The following is a 13,150-nucleotide window of genomic DNA, read 5'->3' as shown; positions in this document are numbered from 1 at the left end:
GCCGAGAAGCGATGCCCACAAAAGCTTTGCCTGAAAGACTGCTGCTCGGCAGCTCCCCTGCTGACTCGGAGCAACGCTCTGCGGCAGAGCCCCAGATTCCTCGGCCAAGAATAGCATTTGCATGACCAGCATGCCCGGCGGTATGGTAAGCATATTTTGCATGGCTCCGCCCCAAGATTTCCATGGGTCCCACAGCGCCTGGTGCGAGACGGCCAGACACAGGCTGCAGAGCTCCACCCAGCCAAGCTGCAGCCCGGCCTGGCACTGGCCCCGTCACCTAGCGGCCGAAAGTCACCCTCAGCTGCCCAGGAGATGCTCCCCCAAGTGCGTCCCCCTCAGATAAGGCTTGGCCGTTCGGGGCCGTTCGGGGCCTTTCAGGGGTGAGGCAGGGCAAGGACAGTGTCCCCCATCTCCTCCTTGTGCTGCTGGCTGGCTGGCTGGCTCCTTTGCCTTGCTTTGCAGCTCCTGTGAAAAGCAAGCAAAAAGGGCAGACTTTTTTTTCCTCCCGTGACACAACAGCACCTTTTCCGAAACACTGGAAAAAAAAAACACATTTAAACAAAAAAATATTGCAAAGTGCTCTTCTTTCAAGAATTGCTCAGTCTTTCTTTTTCACAGCATTGTTTTCCCCAAGTGGGGAAGTGCACCAGTCCTGGAGGTACTGCAATACCAAGTTGATGCGTGGAGTGGACAGAGCAAGCTCCCATTCCATCTCCCGGTTCCAAAAATCAATTTAATATATGGTCCCCAGATAGAGGACGTATCAGATATTAAACTGATAAGAACAGATGCTACACTTGATCTTAGCCAAAAGGCCGAGAAGCGATGCCCACAAAAGCTTTGCCTGAAAGACTGCTGCTCGGCAGCTCCCCTGCTGACTCGGAGCAACGCTCTGCGGCAGAGCCCCAGATTCCTCGGCCAAGAATAGCATTTGCATGACCAGCATGCCCGGCGGTATGGTAAGCATATTTTGCATGGCTCCGCCCCAAGATTTCCATGGGTCCCACAGCGCCTGGTGCGAGACGGCCAGACACAGGCTGCAGAGCTCCACCCAGCCAAGCTGCAGCCCGGCCTGGCACTGGCCCCGTCACCTAGCGGCCGAAAGTCACCCTCAGCTGCCCAGGAGATGCTCCCCCAAGTGCGTCCCCCTCAGATAAGGCTTGGCCGTTCGGGGCCGTTCGGGGACTTTCAGGGGTGAGGCAGGGGAAGGACAGTGTCCCCCATCTCCTCCTTGTGCTGCTGGCTGGCTGGCTGGCTCCTTTGCCTTGCTTTGCAGCTCCTGTGAAAAGCAAGCAAAAAGGGCAGACTTTTTTTTCCTCCCGTGACACAACAGCACCTTTTCCGAAACACTGGAAAAAAAAAACACATTTAAACAAAAAAATATTGCAAAGTGCTCTTCTTTCAAGAATTGCTCAGTCTTTCTTTTTCACAGCATTGTTTTCCCCAAGTGGGGAAGTGCACCAGTCCTGGAGGTACTGCAATACCAAGTTGATGCGTGGAGTGGACAGAGCAAGCTCCCATTCCATCTCCCGGTTCCAAAAATCAATTTAATATATGGTCCCCAGATAGAGGACGTATCAGATATTAAACTGATAAGAACAGATACTACACTTGATCTTAGCCAAAAGGCCGAGAAGCGATGCCCACAAAAGCTTTGCCTGAAAGACTGCTGCTCGGCAGCTCCCCTGCTGACTCGGAGCAACGCTCTGCGGCAGAGCCCCAGATTCCTCGGCCAAGAATAGCATTTGCATGACCAGCATGCCCGGCGGTATGGTAAGCATATTTTGCATGGCTCCGCCCCAAGATTTCCATGGGTCCCACAGCGCCTGGTGCGAGACGGCCAGACACAGGCTGCAGAGCTCCACCCAGCCAAGCTGCAGCCCGGCCTGGCACTGGCCCCGTCACCTAGCGGCCGAAAGTCACCCTCAGCTGCCCAGGAGATGCTCCCCCAAGTGCGTCCCCCTCAGATAAGGCTTGGCCGTTCGGGGCCGTTCAGGGGTGAGGCAGGGCAAGGACAGTGTCCCCCATCTCCTCCTTGTGCTGCTGGCTGGCTGGCTGGCTGGCTCCTTTGCCTTGCTTTGCAGCTCCTGTGAAAAGCAAGCAAAAAGGGCAGACTTTTTTTTCCTCCCGTGACACAACAGCACCTTTTCCGAAACACTGGAAAAAAAAAACACATTTAAACAAAAAAATATTGCAAAGTGCTCTTCTTTCAAGGATTGCTCAGTCTTTCTTTTTCACAGCATTGTTTTCCCCAAGTGGGGAAGTGCACCAGTCCTGGAGGTACTGCAATACCAAGTTGATGCGTGGAGTGGACAGAGCAAGCTCCCATTCCATCTCCCGGTTCCAAAAATCAATTTAATATATGGTCCCCAGATAGAGGACGTATCAGATATTAAACTGATAAGAACAGATACTACACTTGATCTTAGCCAAAAGGCCGAGAAGCGATGCCCACAAAAGCTTTGCCTGAAAGACTGCTGCTCGGCAGCTCCCCTGCTGACTCGGAGCAACGCTCTGCGGCAGAGCCCCAGATTCCTCGGCCAAGAATAGCATTTGCATGACCAGCATGCCCGGCGGTATGGTAAGCATATTTTGCATGGCTCCGCCCCAAGATTTCCATGGGTCCCACAGCGCCTGGTGCGAGACGGCCAGACACAGGCTGCAGAGCTCCACCCAGCCAAGCTGCAGCCCGGCCTGGCACTGGCCCCGTCACCTAGCGGCCGAAAGTCACCCTCAGCTGCCCAGGAGATGCTCCCCCAAGTGCGTCCCCCTCAGATAAGGCTTGGCCGTTCGGGGCCGTTCGGGGCCTTTCAGGGGTGAGGCAGGGCAAGGACAGTGTCCCCCATCTCCTCCTTGTGCTGCTGGCTGGCTGGCTGGCTCCTTTGCCTTGCTTTGCAGCTCCTGTGAAAAGCAAGCAAAAAGGGCAGACTTTTTTTTCCTCCCGTGACACAACAGCACCTTTTCCGAAACACTGGAAAAAAAAAACACATTTAAACAAAAAAATATTGCAAAGTGCTCTTCTTTCAAGAATTGCTCAGTCTTTCTTTTTCACAGCATTGTTTTCCCCAAGTGGGGAAGTGCACCAGTCCTGGAGGTACTGCAATACCAAGTTGATGCGTGGAGTGGACAGAGCAAGCTCCCATTCCATCTCCCGGTTCCAAAAATCAATTTAATATATGGTCCCCAGATAGAGGACGTATCAGATATTAAACTGATAAGAACAGATACTACACTTGATCTTAGCCAAAAGGCCGAGAAGCGATGCCCACAAAAGCTTTGCCTGAAAGACTGCTGCTCGGCAGCTCCCCTGCTGACTCGGAGCAACGCTCTGCGGCAGAGCCCCAGATTCCTCGGCCAAGAATAGCATTTGCATGACCAGCATGCCCGGCGGTATGGTAAGCATATTTTGCATGGCTCCGCCCCAAGATTTCCATGGGTCCCACAGCGCCTGGTGCGAGACGGCCAGACACAGGCTGCAGAGCTCCACCCAGAGAAGCTGCAGCCCGGCCTGGCACTGGCCCCGTCACCTAGCGGCCGAAAGTCACCCTCAGCTGCCCAGGAGATGCTCCCCCAAGTGCGTCCCCCTCAGATAAGGCTTGGCCGTTCGGGGCCGTTCGGGGCCTTTCAGGGGTGAGGCAGGGCAAGGACAGTGTCCCCCATCTCCTCCTTGTGCTGCTGGCTGGCTGGCTGGCTCCTTTGCCTTGCTTTGCAGCTCCTGTGAAAAGCAAGCAAAAAGGGCAGACTTTTTATTCCTCCCGTGACACAACAGCACCTTTTCCGAAACACTGGAAAAAAAAAACACATTTAAACAAAAAAATATTGCAAAGTGCTCTTCTTTCAAGAATTGCTCAGTCTTTCTTTTTCACAGCATTGTTTTCCCCAAGTGGGGAAGTGCACCAGTCCTGGAGGTACTGCAATACCAAGTTGATGCGTGGAGTGGACAGAGCAAGCTCCCATTACATCTCCCGGTTCCAAAAATCAATTTAATATATGGTCCCCAGATAGAGGACGTATCAGATATTAAACTGATAAGAACAGATACTACACTTGATCTTAGCCAAAAGGCCGAGAAGCGATGCCCACAAAAGCTTTGCCTGAAAGACTGCTGCTCGGCAGCTCCCCTGCTGACTCGGAGCAACGCTCTGCGGCAGAGCCCCAGATTCCTCGGCCAAGAATAGCATTTGCATGACCAGCATGCCCGGCGGTATGGTAAGCATATTTTGCATGGCTCCGCCCCAAGATTTCCATGGGTCCCACAGCGCCTGGTGCGAGACGGCCAGACACAGGCTGCAGAGCTCCACCCAGCCAAGCTGCAGCCCGGCCTGGCACTGGCCCCGTCACCTAGCGGCCGAAAGTCACCCTCAGCTGCCCAGGAGATGCTCCCCCAAGTGCGTCCCCCTCAGATAAGGCTTGGCCGTTCGGGGCCGTTCAGGGGTGAGGCAGGGCAAGGACAGTGTCCCCCATCTCCTCCTTGTGCTGCTGGCTGGCTGGCTGGCTGGCTCCTTTGCCTTGCTTTGCAGCTCCTGTGAAAAGCAAGCAAAAAGGGCAGACTTTTTTTTCCTCCCGTGACACAACAGCACCTTTTCCGAAACACTGGAAAAAAAAAACACATTTAAACAAAAAAATATTGCAAAGTGCTCTTCTTTCAAGGATTGCTCAGTCTTTCTTTTTCACAGCATTGTTTTCCCCAAGTGGGGAAGTGCACCAGTCCTGGAGGTACTGCAATACCAAGTTGATGCGTGGAGTGGACAGAGCAAGCTCCCATTCCATCTCCCGGTTCCAAAAATCAATTTAATATATGGTCCCCAGATAGAGGACGTATCAGATATTAAACTGATAAGAACAGATTTTTTTTTTTTTTTTTTTTTTTTTTTTTTTTTTTATTCGGTCTCCACTTCACCCCTTCAACCGTCCCAAACCTCCAATTTACAAAAAATGCCAATCAAAAAACACCAAATCAAAAAATTCCAATAGAAAAAAACTCCAAATTAAAAACACCAAATCAATAAAAAAATCCAAAAATTTCGCATCAGTCTATCACAATTTTTCTCTCTTATCTCCTTTTCTCATTCCAATACTACTTAAAAGATGCTTTCCCATCTCTAATGCCTGACCGGCTCCGATCAGATCTTTGTCTCCTTGACCTTCGCTCAATCTCCTTCTGCGTCAACCGATTCACCACCTCCTCGTTCTTCTCACTGTCCGACTCAGCCTGTAAAACACTATACTTATTCAATGTCTCTACTCTCTGAACATCAATACCTTGTTGAACATTCTCAACCTCGCTCAAAGCCGCTTCTATTTTCCCCATACATGCAGCTCGTTGAACCACCACTCTTTCCCTTTCCAAAAAATTCTTAACACGTGGTGGTAGAAGCTGGGACGACACTGCATCCTGTTTATTCGAACAAACCTTCACCTTAGGAATATAGTTATCTTCTCTCCACCACTGCCTGGGGTGTTCCATCTCCTCCTTCTCAAACTGTCTCCATCTGTGAGTCCGATATATCCCATATAGTCTTTGATGCTCATTTATGTCAACATCTTCTTTTTTCTCATCAAACTGAATTCGTAAATAATCATTTAAAACCAAATGTTCACGCTCAACAGAAAATGAAAATATTTCACGCAAGGTCCCCGTCCATTCAAGTAGTGCACTCCACACTTCAACCTTCGTTAATGCCTTTCCAACTGCCTTCTTAACCGTTTTCTCAACCTTTTCCGCAACCACCAAACAGTCTGTGACCCCACCATTCTCCCGGCCAATTCTACTTCCACTGGCTACTTGAATAATTCCTTCTTCGTCTTTTCTCTTCTCAACCTCCTTTTCACCTGTCACATCAATTTTCTCCACATCCTCAAAGCGTTCTGTATCCACACGTACCTCCTGTCGAATCCCACCTCCACTATTTGCTTGAGCATATGTACATAATACATCAACAGGGGGAACTTCAACTACTGCCTTAATCAGGCTTGTCGCATCTTCAATTTTATCAACCAATTTCTCTTTCGTTCTTAGATCCTCCGACATGTTAACCAGGTTTTTCACATCTTCACGATCTTCTCTGTGAAAACCACCTTTACTAGCAGCTTGTGCATATGTACGCCGGGTAGTCGGGCATGTCGCTGCAACATGTCCCTCCATATCACAAACAGTACACATCAGCTTCTGATCACAGTCAACTATTTTATGGTTTGGATCACCACAATTCCAACATTTATCTTTCGGGCAGTTTCGTTTTGCGTGTCCAAACTGTCGACAAAACCTACAAAACACTGGCTGGTTGGGGTAATACAGATACCCATTCTGTTCCAAAATCTTAAACACACCCGGGGGGTGATATAAACCTCCAATGCCTTCTGGATGTTTTTTTAGCACCACAACAAATCTCCGATCACCGTTAAAATACCCAAATTTATTTCTTTGAACTTGACCTCCTCTCACTTCTTCACAATAATGTAATAACCAATTACTAATTTTCTCTGCTGACACAAACGGATTGTACATATGCACAGTTAATGGAACAGTTTGTCGAACAAAACAAAGCTCCACCAGAACACCTTCCAAAATACTACTATTCTCCTTTTCCAATTTGTACACTTCATATGCACTCAAGGAAGAGACTTCGTCTACAAAAGTAATATCATACGTGCAAGCGTTCCTGTGCTCTTGCATACAATAAATTTTGTCTTTGTCTGCTTGTAAAGCTTCAAAAAGTACCTTATTAACAACATAGTCGAAATCCTTTACTTCTTGGAAATCCTTCTGGACAGCAATCCGAACTGAATATCTCAGCTGCGTCGCCGGCGGTAGAACACGCGATGCTTCAGCCATGCTGGGGGAGTCCTCTGATGCGTACCCCTTCAAAACTTCCACTCGAAACTCGTCCAGCCCGAAAGATTCTCCGGTCCTTCAAGGCATGATCAGTAGCCCACTCCCTGACCCGAAGGTCAGGGAGGCCAGCTGTAAAAGGAGTCTACCTTGGACTGGGCAAGCCAGACAGCTAAGGTGAATCCCGACACTTGATCATAGCCAAAAGGCCGAGAAGCGATGCCCACAAAAGCTTTGCCTGAAAGACTGCTGCTCGGCAGCTCCCCTGCTGACTCGGAGCAACGCTCTGCGGCAGAGCCCCAGATTCCTCGGCCAAGAATAGCATTTGCATGACCAGCATGCCCGGCGGTATGGTAAGCATATTTTGCATGGCTCCGCCCCAAGATTTCCATGGGTCCCACAGCGCCTGGTGCGAGACGGCCAGACACAGGCTGCAGAGCTCCACCCAGCCAAGCTGCAGCCCGGCCTGGCACTGGCCCCGTCACCTAGCGGCCGAAAGTCACCCTCAGCTGCCCAGGAGATGCTCCCCCAAGTGCGTCCCCCTCAGATAAGGCTTGGCCGTTCGGGGCCGTTCGGGGCCTTTCAGGGGTGAGGCAGGGCAAGGACAGTGTCCCCCATCTCCTCCTTGTGCTGCTGGCTGGCTGGCTGGCTCCTTTGCCTTGCTTTGCAGCTCCTGTGAAAAGCAAGCAAAAAGGGCAGACTTTTTTTTCCTCCCGTGACACAACAGCACCTTTTCCGAAACACTGGAAAAAAAAAACACATTTAAACAAAAAAATATTGCAAAGTGCTCTTCTTTCAAGAATTGCTCAGTCTTTCTTTTTCACAGCATTGTTTTCCCCAAGTGGGGAAGTGCACCAGTCCTGGAGGTACTGCAATACCAAGTTGATGCGTGGAGTGGACAGAGCAAGCTCCCATTCCATCTCCCGGTTCCAAAAATCAATTTAATATATGGTCCCCAGATAGAGGACGTATCAGATATTAAACTGATAAGAACAGATGCTACACTTGATCTTAGCCAAAAGGCCGAGAAGCGATGCCCACAAAAGCTTTGCCTGAAAGACTGCTGCTCGGCAGCTCCCCTGCTGACTCGGAGCAACGCTCTGCGGCAGAGCCCCAGATTCCTCGGCCAAGAATAGCATTTGCATGACCAGCATGCCCGGCGGTATGGTAAGCATATTTTGCATGGCTCCGCCCCAAGATTTCCATGGGTCCCACAGCGCCTGGTGCGAGACGGCCAGACACAGGCTGCAGAGCTCCACCCAGCCAAGCTGCAGCCCGGCCTGGCACTGGCCCCGTCACCTAGCGGCCGAAAGTCACCCTCAGCTGCCCAGGAGATGCTCCCCCAAGTGCGTCCCCCTCAGATAAGGCTTGGCCGTTCGGGGCCGTTCGGGGACTTTCAGGGGTGAGGCAGGGGAAGGACAGTGTCCCCCATCTCCTCCTTGTGCTGCTGGCTGGCTGGCTGGCTCCTTTGCCTTGCTTTGCAGCTCCTGTGAAAAGCAAGCAAAAAGGGCAGACTTTTTTTTCCTCCCGTGACACAACAGCACCTTTTCCGAAACACTGGAAAAAAAAAACACATTTAAACAAAAAAATATTGCAAAGTGCTCTTCTTTCAAGAATTGCTCAGTCTTTCTTTTTCACAGCATTGTTTTCCCCAAGTGGGGAAGTGCACCAGTCCTGGAGGTACTGCAATACCAAGTTGATGCGTGGAGTGGACAGAGCAAGCTCCCATTCCATCTCCCGGTTCCAAAAATCAATTTAATATATGGTCCCCAGATAGAGGACGTATCAGATATTAAACTGATAAGAACAGATACTACACTTGATCTTAGCCAAAAGGCCGAGAAGCGATGCCCACAAAAGCTTTGCCTGAAAGACTGCTGCTCGGCAGCTCCCCTGCTGACTCGGAGCAACGCTCTGCGGCAGAGCCCCAGATTCCTCGGCCAAGAATAGCATTTGCATGACCAGCATGCCCGGCGGTATGGTAAGCATATTTTGCATGGCTCCGCCCCAAGATTTCCATGGGTCCCACAGCGCCTGGTGCGAGACGGCCAGACACAGGCTGCAGAGCTCCACCCAGCCAAGCTGCAGCCCGGCCTGGCACTGGCCCCGTCACCTAGCGGCCGAAAGTCACCCTCAGCTGCCCAGGAGATGCTCCCCCAAGTGCGTCCCCCTCAGATAAGGCTTGGCCGTTCGGGGCCGTTCAGGGGTGAGGCAGGGCAAGGACAGTGTCCCCCATCTCCTCCTTGTGCTGCTGGCTGGCTGGCTGGCTGGCTCCTTTGCCTTGCTTTGCAGCTCCTGTGAAAAGCAAGCAAAAAGGGCAGACTTTTTTTTCCTCCCGTGACACAACAGCACCTTTTCCGAAACACTGGAAAAAAAAAACACATTTAAACAAAAAAATATTGCAAAGTGCTCTTCTTTCAAGGATTGCTCAGTCTTTCTTTTTCACAGCATTGTTTTCCCCAAGTGGGGAAGTGCACCAGTCCTGGAGGTACTGCAATACCAAGTTGATGCGTGGAGTGGACAGAGCAAGCTCCCATTCCATCTCCCGGTTCCAAAAATCAATTTAATATATGGTCCCCAGATAGAGGACGTATCAGATATTAAACTGATAAGAACAGATACTACACTTGATCTTAGCCAAAAGGCCGAGAAGCGATGCCCACAAAAGCTTTGCCTGAAAGACTGCTGCTCGGCAGCTCCCCTGCTGACTCGGAGCAACGCTCTGCGGCAGAGCCCCAGATTCCTCGGCCAAGAATAGCATTTGCATGACCAGCATGCCCGGCGGTATGGTAAGCATATTTTGCATGGCTCCGCCCCAAGATTTCCATGGGTCCCACAGCGCCTGGTGCGAGACGGCCAGACACAGGCTGCAGAGCTCCACCCAGCCAAGCTGCAGCCCGGCCTGGCACTGGCCCCGTCACCTAGCGGCCGAAGTCACCCTCAGCTGCCCAGGAGATGCTCCCCCAAGTGCGTCCCCCTCAGATAAGGCTTGGCCGTTCGGGGCCGTTCGGGGACTTTCAGGGGTGAGGCAGGGGAAGGACAGTGTCCCCCATCTCCTCCTTGTGCTGCTGGCTGGCTGGCTGGCTCCTTTGCCTTGCTTTGCAGCTCCTGTGAAAAGCAAGCAAAAAGGGCAGACTTTTTTTTCCTCCCGTGACACAACAGCACCTTTTCCGAAACACTGGAAAAAAAAAACACATTTAAACAAAAAAATATTGCAAAGTGCTCTTCTTTCAAGAATTGCTCAGTCTTTCTTTTTCACAGCATTGTTTTCCCCAAGTGGGGAAGTGCACCAGTCCTGGAGGTACTGCAATACCAAGTTGATGCGTGGAGTGGACAGAGCAAGCTCCCATTCCATCTCCCGGTTCCAAAAATCAATTTAATATATGGTCCCCAGATAGAGGACGTATCAGATATTAAACTGATAAGAACAGATACTACACTTGATCTTAGCCAAAAGGCCGAGAAGCGATGCCCACAAAAGCTTTGCCTGAAAGACTGCTGCTCGGCAGCTCCCCTGCTGACTCGGAGCAACGCTCTGCGGCAGAGCCCCAGATTCCTCGGCCAAGAATAGCATTTGCATGACCAGCATGCCCGGCGGTATGGTAAGCATATTTTGCATGGCTCCGCCCCAAGATTTCCATGGGTCCCACAGCGCCTGGTGCGAGACGGCCAGACACAGGCTGCAGAGCTCCACCCAGCCAAGCTGCAGCCCGGCCTGGCACTGGCCCCGTCACCTAGCGGCCGAAAGTCACCCTCAGCTGCCCAGGAGATGCTCCCCCAAGTGCGTCCCCCTCAGATAAGGCTTGGCCGTTCGGGGCCGTTCAGGGGTGAGGCAGGGCAAGGACAGTGTCCCCCATCTCCTCCTTGTGCTGCTGGCTGGCTGGCTGGCTGGCTCCTTTGCCTTGCTTTGCAGCTCCTGTGAAAAGCAAGCAAAAAGGGCAGACTTTTTTTTCCTCCCGTGACACAACAGCACCTTTTCCGAAACACTGGAAAAAAAAAACACATTTAAACAAAAAAATATTGCAAAGTGCTCTTCTTTCAAGGATTGCTCAGTCTTTCTTTTTCACAGCATTGTTTTCCCCAAGTGGGGAAGTGCACCAGTCCTGGAGGTACTGCAATACCAAGTTGATGCGTGGAGTGGACAGAGCAAGCTCCCATTCCATCTCCCGGTTCCAAAAATCAATTTAATATATGGTCCCCAGATAGAGGACGTATCAGATATTAAACTGATAAGAACAGATTTTTTTTTTTTTTTTTTTTTTTTTTTTTTTTTTTCGGTCTCCTCATCACCCCTTTAACCGTCCCAAACCTCCAAATTTAAAAAAATACCAAACAAAAATTCCAAATTAAAAAAACCAATTAAAATAATCCTCCAATTTAAAAAAAAAAAAAAAAACCAATCAAAAACAAAATGAATTAAATACAAAACTTTCTCAACAGAAATTCTCTCTTTCTTTTCATATCTTCTTTGCTCATTCCAAATTTTTTTTGATAAAAGATGCTCTCCCCTCTCTAATAGCTGACCGACTCCGATCAGATTTCCGCCTTCTTGACTTTCGCTCAATCCCCTTCTGTAACAACTGATTTTCCACTTCCTCATCCTTTTCACTATCTGATCCAGACTGTAAAACCCCATACTTATTCGACGTTTTCACTCCCTGAACGGCAGTACATACTTGCAAATCAACTTGTTGTATAACCACTCTTTCTCTTTCTAAGAGATTCTTGACGTGTGGTGTCAAAGACGGAAACACCACTGAATCCTGTCCAGCCGAACAAACCCCTGTCACTGGAGTTAAAACATTCTTTCTACTCTCCAACTCCCTGGCCCGTGTCTCATCCTCCAATTGAAAAACCTTCCGTTTATAATCTCGATATAACCCGAAATCGTGTATATGCTGTCGGAAATCACAGTCTTTGTTCTTCATATCAATCCGATATTGTATATAACCGTCGATAATCAAATCCTCTCGCTCATCAGACATAACTGTTCCACGATAAAAAAATTCTGGATATGATTCAATTTTTTTCCTAAACTTATCAGTCGGTACTACTTCATTAAATAACTTAGCAGTCATTTCTCCATAATTTTCACCGGTTACTTGAGTAACTTTCTTCCCACTTTTCTTCTCAACCTCTTTTTTTCCTGCTACTTCACTTCCACTGGCTGCTTGAACAATTTCTTCTTTATCTATTCCCTTTGCAAGTTCCATTTCATCTACTGCTATAATATTTTCCACATCTTCACCTGTCACATCAATTTTCTCCACATCCTCAAAGCGTTCTGTATCCACACGTACCTCCTGTTGAATCCCACCTCCACCACTTGTTTGAGCATATGTACATAATACACCAACAGAGGGAACTTCAACTACTGCCTTAATCAGGCTTGTCACATCTTCAATTTTATCAACCAACTTCTCTTTCATTCTTAGATCCTCCGACATGTTAACCAGGTTTTTCACATCTTCACGATCTCCTTTGTAAAAACTTCCTTCACTAGCAGCTTGTGCATATGTACGCCGGGTAGTCGGGCATGTCGCTGCAACATGTCCCTCCATATCACAAACAGTACACATCAGCTTCTGATCACAGTCAACTATTTTATGGTTTGGATTACCACAATTCCAACATTTATCTTTCGGGCAGTTTCGTTTTGCGTGTCCAAACTGTCGACAAAACCTACAAAACACTGGCTGGTTAGGGTAATACAGATACCCATTCTGTTCCAAAATCTTAAACACACCCGGGGGGTGATATAAACCTCCAATGCCTTCCGGATGTTTTTTTAGCACCACAACAAATCTCCGATCACCGTTAAAATACCCAAATTTATTTCTTTGAACTTGACCTCCTCTCACTTCTTCACAATAATGCAATAGCCAATTACTAATTTTCTCTGCTGACACAAATGGATTGTACATATGCACAGTTAATGGAACAGTTTGTCGAACGAAACAAAGCTCCACCAGAACACCTTCCAAAATACTACTATTCTTCTTTTCCAATTTGTACACTTCATATGCACTCAAGGAAGAGACTTCGTCTACAAAAGTAATATCATACGTGCAAGCGTTCCTGTGCTCTTGCATACAATAAATTTTGTCTTTATCTGCTTGTAAAGCCTCAAAAAGTACCTTATTAACAACATAGTCGAAATCCTTTACTTCTTGGAAATCCTTCTGGACAGCAATCCGAACTGAATATCTCAACTGCGTTGCCGGCGGTAGAACACGCGATGTTTCAGCCATGCTGAGGGAGTCCTCCGACACGTTCCCCCTCAAATCTTCCACTCGAAACTCGTCCAGCCCGAAAGAT

The 13,150-nt window shown here is 49.1% G+C and overlaps 9 non-coding genes and 2 pseudogenes across 9 annotated transcripts; all 11 read right to left on the bottom strand.

Moving 5' to 3' along the window:
• Positions 1-636: 636 nt before the first annotated feature.
• On the bottom strand, positions 637-827 carry LOC138459638 (U2 spliceosomal RNA). The gene has a single exon (XR_011262634.1). It is a non-coding gene; the product is annotated as a U2 spliceosomal RNA (small nuclear RNA).
• A 623-nt stretch (positions 828-1,450) lies between these two features.
• LOC138458482 (U2 spliceosomal RNA) lies at positions 1,451-1,641 on the bottom strand. The gene has a single exon (XR_011262424.1). It is a non-coding gene; the product is annotated as a U2 spliceosomal RNA (small nuclear RNA).
• A 617-nt stretch (positions 1,642-2,258) lies between these two features.
• On the bottom strand, positions 2,259-2,449 carry LOC138458471 (U2 spliceosomal RNA). The gene has a single exon (XR_011262423.1). It is a non-coding gene; the product is annotated as a U2 spliceosomal RNA (small nuclear RNA).
• A 623-nt stretch (positions 2,450-3,072) lies between these two features.
• LOC138458460 (U2 spliceosomal RNA) lies at positions 3,073-3,263 on the bottom strand. The gene has a single exon (XR_011262421.1). It is a non-coding gene; the product is annotated as a U2 spliceosomal RNA (small nuclear RNA).
• A 623-nt stretch (positions 3,264-3,886) lies between these two features.
• Positions 3,887-4,077, bottom strand: LOC138459088 (U2 spliceosomal RNA). The gene has a single exon (XR_011262533.1). It is a non-coding gene; the product is annotated as a U2 spliceosomal RNA (small nuclear RNA).
• Positions 4,078-4,694: 617 nt separating this feature from the next.
• LOC138460765 (U2 spliceosomal RNA) lies at positions 4,695-4,937 on the bottom strand (annotated as a pseudogene).
• Positions 4,938-7,676: 2,739 nt separating this feature from the next.
• Positions 7,677-7,867, bottom strand: LOC138459627 (U2 spliceosomal RNA). The gene has a single exon (XR_011262632.1). It is a non-coding gene; the product is annotated as a U2 spliceosomal RNA (small nuclear RNA).
• Positions 7,868-8,490: 623 nt separating this feature from the next.
• LOC138458449 (U2 spliceosomal RNA) lies at positions 8,491-8,681 on the bottom strand. The gene has a single exon (XR_011262419.1). It is a non-coding gene; the product is annotated as a U2 spliceosomal RNA (small nuclear RNA).
• A 617-nt stretch (positions 8,682-9,298) lies between these two features.
• Positions 9,299-9,489, bottom strand: LOC138458438 (U2 spliceosomal RNA). The gene has a single exon (XR_011262417.1). It is a non-coding gene; the product is annotated as a U2 spliceosomal RNA (small nuclear RNA).
• A 622-nt stretch (positions 9,490-10,111) lies between these two features.
• Positions 10,112-10,302, bottom strand: LOC138458427 (U2 spliceosomal RNA). Its single transcript, XR_011262415.1, has one exon. It is a non-coding gene; the product is annotated as a U2 spliceosomal RNA (small nuclear RNA).
• A 617-nt stretch (positions 10,303-10,919) lies between these two features.
• On the bottom strand, positions 10,920-11,153 carry LOC138460897 (U2 spliceosomal RNA; annotated as a pseudogene).
• Positions 11,154-13,150: the final 1,997 nt, after the last annotated feature.

Source organism: Ambystoma mexicanum, chromosome 1p, assembly GCF_040938575.1.
Source record: "Ambystoma mexicanum isolate Mex_15411 chromosome 1p, UKY_AmexF1_1, whole genome shotgun sequence".
NCBI lineage: Eukaryota > Metazoa > Chordata > Amphibia > Caudata > Ambystomatidae > Ambystoma > Ambystoma mexicanum.
Note: the sequence above shows the minus strand (reverse complement) of the source record. Positions and strands in the feature narration are given on the sequence as shown.